Below are 10373 nucleotides of genomic sequence, written 5' to 3'. Positions count from 1 at the left end.
TAAATTAGCATTAAGCTTTAATCCGCCTCTATTAAGCTTTGTTAATTCTTAATCTGGCTAGTTAATTATCCTTATCTCTAAGCGATTATTAACCAGTTCTTGCTATTCAAAATTCCAATTGCCAAATGGACTTCTCAATCACACAAAGCAATCTAAACACACAATTCACAACGTCTCATGAATAATGATTATCTTATTAATACTGAAAGCAAGAAGAATACAAAACTAATCCAAACAATCCAACAATATAATACTAAGCCAATATAGTAAAGAAATCCCAATGGATTTAATCAATCTAGCTAATCATGTTCATTATCAAAATCCGTAAGAATTCAATTACAACAATGAGTAAAAAGGTAGAGAAAACCCGATTACTCCCTTGGATGAGAGTAAACAGCCCCAATTCCTCTTGCTCAATCTTGAAACGATCCTTGTTCCTCTTGCTCGATTTGAAAACCAATCGACGAACCTTGCCCAATCTTCAATCTTCGAAGGGAATCTGATTGAAACCTTGATCCAAGTCTCCTTTTCCCTTAGTTTCAACTCAGAAAACCCTTAGAGAAAGAAAAATTAGGGTTTGGGACGTTCTAACCCTAGCCTCCTCTTTCTTTTCCTCTCTTCGTTCTTTTAATTAATACCCTTGTCGCCTCCAACACGGCCGTGTCCCTGGCCGTGTTGGGGATACGGGATGGTGTTCCTGGCCGTGTTACTCTCTGTGGCCGTGCTCCCTAAAAGCTTCTTTTTCTTTCATGTTTGACGCATCCAACACGGCTGAAAACAACACGGCTGTGTTAACCTTCCACATGGGCATACTTAGCTCGTTTCGGTAACTTTGACGTCCAATTATGCTCCAATTCTTTCCTTTATCATCCTTTGACCTCTTTTGGACCTAATGCACACAAACATACGTATAGGGTGAGTGTTGAGACTAATTCACATCCAAATGTCCATAAAATCAATCTTAAAAACCCCATTTAGATGTGTGTATTTTACGCACATCAGCTACAATCTAAGGCAGTGTACCTATCGATGCAGTTTAGCACTAACGGCGAGTATCAAGGTCGTATTCCTCGGGAAAGTGAAAGCCCTGAGTTACTCCTTTGTTCTTTGTTATATTAACCTAAAATGAGTGATAAATAATTTCTAAACTAACTAATAGCTACAAGATAAATTCTAAGGGAGATGCAGGAGTAATTGATAAATAAAATAACCAAGACAGGAAAGCAAACCCAAAGGGAACCTAAACTAGTTGGCAATCAAACAAAAGATAAAGGATTGGTGAGTGTAATTATGCTACCCGCGGATGAATTCTTAACCGAATTCGGTTTCTCTCTCGAGATAACCGAATTCCTAAATCTAATAACCTAAAGTTGGAATCTCTTCCTAACGATTGATTCTTAAATTAGCATTAAGCTTTAATCCTCCTCTATTAAGCTTTGTTAATTCTTAATCCGGCTAGTTAATTATCCTTATCTCTAAGCGATTATTAACCAGTTCTTGCTATTCAAAATTTCAATTGCTAAATGGACTTCTCAATCACACAAAGAAATCTAAACACACAATTCACAACGTCTCATGAATAATGCATTATCTTATTAATACTGAAAGCAAGAAGAATACAAAACTAACCCAAACAATCCAACAATATAATACTAAGCCAACGTAGTAAAGAAATCCCAATGGATTTAATCAATCTAGCTAATCATGTTCATTATTAAAATCCACAAGAATTCATTTACAACAATGAGTAAAGGTAGAGAAACCCGATTATACCCTTGGATGAGAGTAAACAGCCCCAATTCCTCTTGCTCGAATTGAATCGATTCTTGTTCCTCTTGCTCAATTTGAAAACCAATCAACGAACCTCGCCCAATCTTCAATCTTTGAAGGGAATCCGATTGAAACCTTGATCCAAGTCTCCTTTTCCCTAGGTTCCAGCTTAGAAAACCCTTAGAGAGAGAAATATTAGGGTTTGGGACATTCTCCCCCCGCTCTCCTTTTTTTCTTTCCTCTCTTCTTTCTTTTGATTAATTCCCCCTGTCACAAAAACACGGTCTGGTGTTTATGCCCGTGTTACTCTCTGTGGTCGTGCTCCCTAAAAACTTCCTTTTCTTTGATGTTTGATGTTCCCAACACGGCCGTGTTGGTGACCATGTTGGGAACACTGCCAGTGTTGAAATCAACACGGCTATGTTCAGCTTCCTCATGCTCGTACTTAGCTTGTTTCGGTAGCTTTGACGTCCAATTATGCTCTAATTCTTCCCTTTATCATTCTTTGACTTCTTTTGAACCTAATGCACACAAACAGACACATAGGGTGAGTGTTGGGACCAATTCACATCCAAATGTCCATAAAATCAATCTTAAAAACCCCATTTAGATGTGTGTATTTTACGCACATCAAATAACCCCACACTTAGCTCATTGCTTATCCTTAAGCAATCAAAAGTAAAATAAGGAAAATAAACCACTAAGGAACAACACTTAAACTAATAAACAAGCTAGAGAGCTCGTGCACATATCCTTACAAGCGTAAGTCAAACAAAAAGAAACGAAGCAATCAATTCAAGTATCACAACTAAGATGCCAATAATTCGCAAAATAATGTCTCAACAAAATTATTCAGAGCCAACTCCTCACCAGATTCCTCTGAATCACTCAAAGTGTTTAAAGGGTAGTGTTTAATCGCTTAATGCATTAACTACTGCCTTACTATATGCTTGCTCTTAAATCCTACTCCTACCACTTATAGAGAGTCAACAACCATGTCAAGAGGTCTTTATAAGGGTTGTAATGGGGATTAGGTAGGGGTAGGTAAATTTGGTAATAGTTGAACCTATGGTGTTCTGCAATGAAATACATGACCTACACACAAGCCATAATAATCACAAGGGGTAAGCAATGGACAGTAGTCCAAGGTGGGAAATAGGAATCAAGTCAAAATGTTTAGCTCTCTTACTTTCTTTCTTTTCATCACCTTTCCCTCTTATTCTTCTATTTCTTTTTTTTCTTTTTTCATAAGGGAAGAACATTCACATAATAAAGTGAATTTCTTTTGGATTGAAGAAAGCTGCTATAAGATTCCACACTATTCCCAAGACAAAAATTCCCAATAAAAACAACTCATGCGAATCATAACCTAAAGCAGAATAAAACTAAGTGGCAATGAAATATGATAAAAGAAATGGTGAAAGAGGGGGTTATCTACAGAATCAATAAACGAATGAAGGCTATTTGGCTAGAATGAAAAACCTAAGTGCCTCTATCATACCAAAGTGTTAAACTCTCCTTATGGCCCTCATAAGCATTACCGAGCAAGTTCTAAAAGTAAATACAGTAATTGGCACTATCAACAAGAAATAAATACAAGCAAATAAAGTGTATGCTTACAATTTAGGCTCAATTTCTCATAAGTGTGCTTTTGAGTAGGTTCCAAACAAAAATCATCAAAACATAATTAAATAAACCAAAGCAACTTAGTGCAAAACTCAAACTAATTATCTTACATTCTTCCGCAAAACTCAACACTATCGGTTTTACCCGATCACATGGACATAAACAGGATTTCGAAAGCAAGTCAACAGTAAGAGCATCGAAACAAAGTGAAAAGAATTTCAAAATTTTACAAAGAATTGCACAAAGAATAAACAAATAACTAAGATGGGATAAATATCACCCACCCTACACTTGAAGGACACACTGTCCCTAGTGTACAAAATATATAAGAAATGAAAAAGGAAAAAAAGAACTAATACTACCCTGACTATGGCTCCGGAGTGAAAAGAGGTGCATCAGGGCGTTGGCTAGTCTTTGGTAGAGGAGTGGCTGCAAATAATAAAATAAAGACTTAAAATCGAAACTGAAACAAAAATTAAATAAAATATGAAATCTACAACTAATAAAATGTTTCAAAACAAAAGGTTAAAATATTATAGATTAAAGATAAAAATTGGGGTGCCTCCCAAGAGTGCTTCTTTTTGATATGATGAGTCTTCTTATCTGGACTCATGGTGAAAAGCAAACGGGCGTGATCGATGACCATCCATCCTTCTTCCAAGCAAATGGCTTCAAGTATCCGTTTAGAGGGATAATCATCAATTTCCTCTTCCCGACTATCAAGCAAGCTACCAGTATGATGGGCAAAACTCGCTCCTCATATAATTGCACGTAGTCATGATGCTCTAGGGGCTCTTATAATTTGAAAGCTAAAGTTTCACCAATTGGAAGGATCGACGGTTGGGCAATTTCTTCAGGAATGTCGATGGTTTTCTCTAGTCCTTGGCTTAGTTCACTTGCTAAAAGAAACTCGAGCTCCTCCAAGACTTCTTCATTGGATAACTCGTGCACATCTTCCATCATCGAAAGGACTTGTGGAAAATCCACCAAAAATTCCTCTAACTGCAACTCAGCATCATCAACTGTATGTTCCTGTTGGTAGTCTTTCAGAGGGATCATGTTTGCCTCTTCTTTTTCTAGTTCTATCTCCATGTTCAAAGAGTTGTCGTGCACAAAAGCATCATCGTCAAACATAATAGATAACCCAGAAAAATTCTCACCTGAACGCAAAGTGACGACGCTCAAGTGTTCCTCGGATTCAGTAGCGTTTGATGGAGTTCCCAATTGCTCTTCAACTAGTAACTTAATGATTAAGCCTACTTGATGCTCTATGTTCTTAATCGAGGCTTGTTGATCTTCAAGTATCCTCTCTGTTTTGTTGGAATCTATCCTCAAGACTTGAAATAAACTACATCATCAGCTCCTCTGACACTAACTCTTCACCTTGAGTTGATGGTGCAAGATTAGGCTGCTGAAATTCTGGTGGTTCTTGGCCATCTAAGCTCCACCCAAAGGGTGAATGAATGCTCAACTCTTGATTGTAGGTGCTTCAATACAAGTCATTTGGCCAACTTCCCGTATAATTCACCTGTTCATAGTTATAAGAACAATGAGCAACATCACTATACAATGGACAATCATTACTCAAATGTAAACCACAACAAAATTCATAAAAAACTTGAGATGAAAGGATAGGAGTGGAGAGTTGATCAGTAGCCCTGCAAAACGATTCCACTCGAGCTTCTAAAGATGCACGGGTATCCAAATTTTTAGCACTCTCTTGGTTCCTGCTCCCATTTTCCATCGTGTCATACAAAGAGTTTGACTTTAGCATTGAACCTCCTTATCACCCACTATCTGAATCATAAACTTAACTAAATAAATATGTACAAACAAAACAGAAATAAATATAAATAATAAAAAAATAAAAAAAATAAAAAAATGGCTAAATTAACAAATAGCAAATTTCACTCTAGTTTTCAAACATTCCCCGGCAACAGCGCCAAAAACTTGATGTGTGCTACTTGTGTTACCTACAATCTAAGGCAGTGTGATGTTTGCTATCTATGCAGCTACAACCTAAGGCAGTGTACCTATCGATGCAGTCTAGCACTAATGGCGAGTATCAAGGTCGTATTCCTCGGGAAAGTGAAAACCCAGAGTTACTCCTTAGTTCTTTGTTATATTAACCTAAAATGAGTGATGAATAATTTCTAAACTAACTAATATCTACAAACTAAATTCTAAGGGTGATGCAGGAGTAATTGATAAATAAAATAACCAAGATAGGAAAGCAAACCCAAAGGGAACCTAAACTAGTTGGTAATCAAACAAAAGACAAAGGATTGGTGAGTGTAATTATGCTACCCGTGGATAAATTCTTAATCGAATTCGGTTTCTCTCTCTCGATAACTGAATTCCTAAATCTAATAACCTAAAGTTGGAATCTCTTCTTAACGATTGATAAGGCACACCTTAGAGGCTTGTATTCTGGTTTTTTAGACGTTAGAGGCCCTATTCTTCTCCTATGAAAGGGATAGGGTTCACTAAACCAAAAAGATTTGATAAGTAAAGAATTAAAATAATATTTTTAGTTAAAGAACGCCCAAACTAAAAGAAGTTTGATAAGTTCAAAGTTCAAATCAAATGACTTTGATCAAGTGTAATGTATTATAAACAAAAGTTGATCAAATGGAGCTTAGCTTGGTATTACAAAGCTCCACCCCATGTCACGCACATAATAACACCAATTAAAAATATAGAGCTAACTTAACACTTCTTTTAACACCCTATTATCCGACTATTCTCCGATCGGCACGGGTTTAAGCACGGCCTTATTGTATTCCATGCTTCCTTCTGATTTGAAGATTAGTAGGTGACACGGCATTAAGCACGGCCATATTGTATCCCACGCTTCCTTCTCTTGAAAGGGTAGTAGGTGACACGACTTGAAGCACGCCTGTGCCTCATCCCATGCTTTCTTCTTTTTGGAATACATTGAAAACTTAACTTCTAAGGCTCCCCATGAGGCTTAACAAAGCTTCTTACATCCTCTTAGTCTTAGGTCTTGTCAATAGACCTTGAAGATAAAAAAAATCTTTATCATTCCCTATCTCCTGTAAAGGATTCATCCTTGAATCAAGCTCATTGTCATCTTCCTCACTTATATCAAAGAAAGAAAGATCAAATACATTGAAATTGCACTTATATTACCATACTTACTTTGTAGATCAAGCTTGTAGGCATTGTCATTAATTTTCTCAAAAACTTGAAATGGTCCATCTCCTCTTGGCATTAGCTTTTATTTCCTTTTGCTTAGAAATCTCTCCTTCCTCAAGTGTACTCAAACCCAATCACCCAGTTCAAATACCACTTTCTTCCTTCCTTTGTTGTGTTGTCTTTCATAATGAAGAGTCTTCTTTTCTATTTGGGCTTTCACTTTTTCATGTAAGCTCTTAACAAAATCAGCCTTCTGTTTGCCTTCTAAGTTGGCTTTCTCAATTGGTAATGGCATCAAATCCATAGGAGTCAATGGTCTAAACTTTCATGTTGTTTGATTTGTTATGCCATGTACACTTTTATTATAGCCAAACTGCACATATGGCAAGCATTCTTCCCAATTCTTCAAGTTCCTTTGAGTTCTAGCTCTCAACAATTGTGAAAGGGCCCTATTAACCACCTTCATTTGTCCATCCGTTTATGGATGACAAGTTGTTGAGAATAGAAGCTTTATTCCCAAATTGCTCCAAAGTGTCTTCCATGGGTGGCTAAGAAACTTGACATCTCTATCACTTATTTTTGTCCTTGGAACCAGTCTCACAATTTCCTTGAAGAATAGCCCTGCAACATGCGTCGCATCATCCGTCTTGTGAAAAGGTATAAAATTAGCCATTTTGCTAAACCACTTTTGACCTAGGTAATCCTAACACAAAGGATATTGAAATGTCTACCCAAAGTTCATTAGGAATGGAAAGAGGTGCATATAGCCCATGAGGCATCACTCTTGATTTAGATTATTTACATGTAATGCATCTCTTATACATTTTCTCAACATCTTTTCTCATGTGTAGCCAAAAAAAATGCTCACTCAATACATCTAATGTCTTACTCACACCAAAATGCCCCATTAAACCCCCACCATGTGCCTTCCTCACAAGCAACTCTTTTAAAGAAGATTGAGGCACACACAACTTGTTTTCCTTAAAAAGAAAACCATCTAGCCTATAAAACTTGTCAAAACCTCCCTTTTTCACATGCCCCATACACATTTGCAAAATCAAAGTCAGAAATATATAAGTCTTTGATAAATTCAAAACCTAACAACTTTGCATCAAGAGTAGAAATTAAGGCATACTTTCTTGACAAAGCACCAACTACTATATTCTCCTTACCATGCTTGTACTTGATGATGTAAGGAAATGGTTTTATGAACTCCACCCATTTAGAATGTCTTTTACTAAGCTTCCCTTATCCTTTGTGATATTTCAAGGACTCGATGTGGATCATGAATTTCTTATACCAAAGATAGTGTTGCCAATGTTCTAATAGTCTTACCAATGCATAAAACTCATTGTCATATGTTGTGTAGTTTAGACTAGCTCCACTAAGCTTCTCACTGAAAACGCAATTGGTCATCCTTCTTGCATTAGGACTCCTCTAATGCCTACTCCACTTGCATCACACTCAACCTTAAAGGTTTTAGCAAAATTAGGCAAAGAAAGCAAAGGTGTCGAACTTAATTTGCCCTTTAACAAGTCAAAAGCAACACCTTGTTTTTCCCCACTTAAAGCCCACATTCTTCTTAATGCATTCAGTTAAAGGTGCACGAATTATAGAAAAATCCTTAATGAATGTCTTATAAAAGTTCGCAAGACTATGAAAACCCCTAACATCATGCACAATAGTAGGTTTCGGCCACTCCCTAATTACTTTTACTTTTTCTTGATCAATATGAATTCCTTTGTCATTAACAATATATCTAATAAGAGTAATTTTAAGATTACAAAAAGTGCACTTCTTAAGATTAGCATACAAGGTCTCTTATTTTAACACATAAAAAATAACCTTTAAATGTGTTACATGCTCATCTAAAGATTTGCCATAAACAAGGATATTATCAAAGTAAACCACCATAAACTTTCCAATGAAGGCACACAAAACATGATTCATTAATCTCATAAAAGTGCTTGGTGCGTTAGTTAAGCTAAATGGCATTACTAACCTCTCTCATGCATTCTAATTTGATGATAAATAGATTTAATATCAATTTTAGAAAACACATAAGAATATATGACTCATCCAACATATCATCTAGCCTAGGTATAGGATGGTGATACTTTACCGTTATCTTGTTGATAGTACGACAATCAACATATATCCTTCATGTTCCATCTTTATTAGGCACTACAATCATAAGAACCGCAGATGGACTCATGCTTTCTCTCACATACCCCTTATCCATAAGCTCACTCGTTTTCCCTCGGATTTATTTTCTCTCCTCGGGGTTGCATCTATAAGCTGGCCTATTTTGAATACTTCCACCCACAATGAAGTCAATTTGGTGCTCAACACAATGAATGAGTGGTAATCCTTTAGGTGCATCTTCGGGAAGAAGGTCTCCATATTCCTGCAAAAGCTCAAAAATAACACTAGGAAAATCTTGGTTAAGATCATTAGTCATAATCAAAATATCCTTGTACATGAGTACAAGCACTTGTTGCCTCAAGGTTAGTGTTTTCCTCATATCACTTGGCTTTGCATATATACTCATTTTTCTTTCACTCTTTGCTCCATTATTTTCTCTCACCTTGTGTTTCCCATTGCACTCACTTTTACCACTGAAACTCACCTTTTTTGATTTTGTCTCTCTCTTGCTCCCTACCCAAAGTTTCCTCGTTTGAAGATTCAAGCTCCTCATATTGTTGTTTTATCCTCATTTTATCATCATAAATGGTCTTGGGAGGTAATGCTCCAAGATTGAACTTTTCTCCATCGATAGTCAAAGAGTACCTAATGTTGAAACCATCATATAAAACACGCCTATCATATTGCCAAGGTCTTTCCAACAAAACATGACCAGCATACATGGGAACTACATTACATAATACCTCATCCTTATATCTACCAATTGAAAAAGAAATCAATACTTGCTTATTAACCTTCACAACTCCACTATCATCCAACCATTGCAATTTATAAGGCTTTGGATGCTTAATAGTAGGTAAATTCAATTTTTCAACAAGCAAAGTACTAGCTACATTAGTATAACTACCGCTATTCACAATCATGTTACACAACTTATTAGCAGTCAAACAATTAGTATGAAACAAAATTTCACATTGCTCCCCATGTTCATCATTTTTAATTTGCAAATTAAGTATGCATTGTACCACCAAGACATCCTCTTTAGCATATTTAAAATCACTAACATCCTCTAAAGGTGGCATCTCATCCTCACTTTCACTTTCACTTTCGAGTACCCCATCTCCCATAATCATAACTCTTTTATTAGAGGAATCATGTGCATAATGTCCAAATCCTAAGCACTTGAAACATTTTATCACTTTAGTTTGATTATCACCTTTACCCTTGTTACCCATATCTACTTTAGCTTTAGAATCATCAATTTTAGGCTTAACAATAGGTTTATCATCCTTTTTACTCTAATTTGGTTTCCAAGAAGAAGAAGTGGAACTTAAATAATATTTAGAATCATAATTACTTGTACTCTTGCGTTTGAGTTGTCTCTCAATCTTCATGGCCACATCACCATGTCCTCAATCTCCACACAAGGTTGCAACTCCACTAGGTCGGCTATGTTCTTATTCAAGCCATTCAAGAACCTTGCCATGGTATCTTCTCTATCGTCCTCCACATTAGCCTTATTATGGCTACTTCCATCTCTTTATGATACTCCTCTACACTCTTGGAACCTTGTGTCAACGTTTCTAGTTTTTGCTGCAGTTCCCTATAATAGTAACTAGGGACAAATTGCCTCTTCATGATGTGTTTCATCTCTACTCATGTATCAATGGGTC

Source organism: Ricinus communis, chromosome 9, assembly GCF_019578655.1.
Source record: "Ricinus communis isolate WT05 ecotype wild-type chromosome 9, ASM1957865v1, whole genome shotgun sequence".
Lineage (NCBI taxonomy): Eukaryota > Viridiplantae > Streptophyta > Magnoliopsida > Malpighiales > Euphorbiaceae > Ricinus > Ricinus communis.
The sequence above is the reverse complement of the archived record's forward strand: the minus strand, read 5'-3'. Positions refer to the sequence as shown.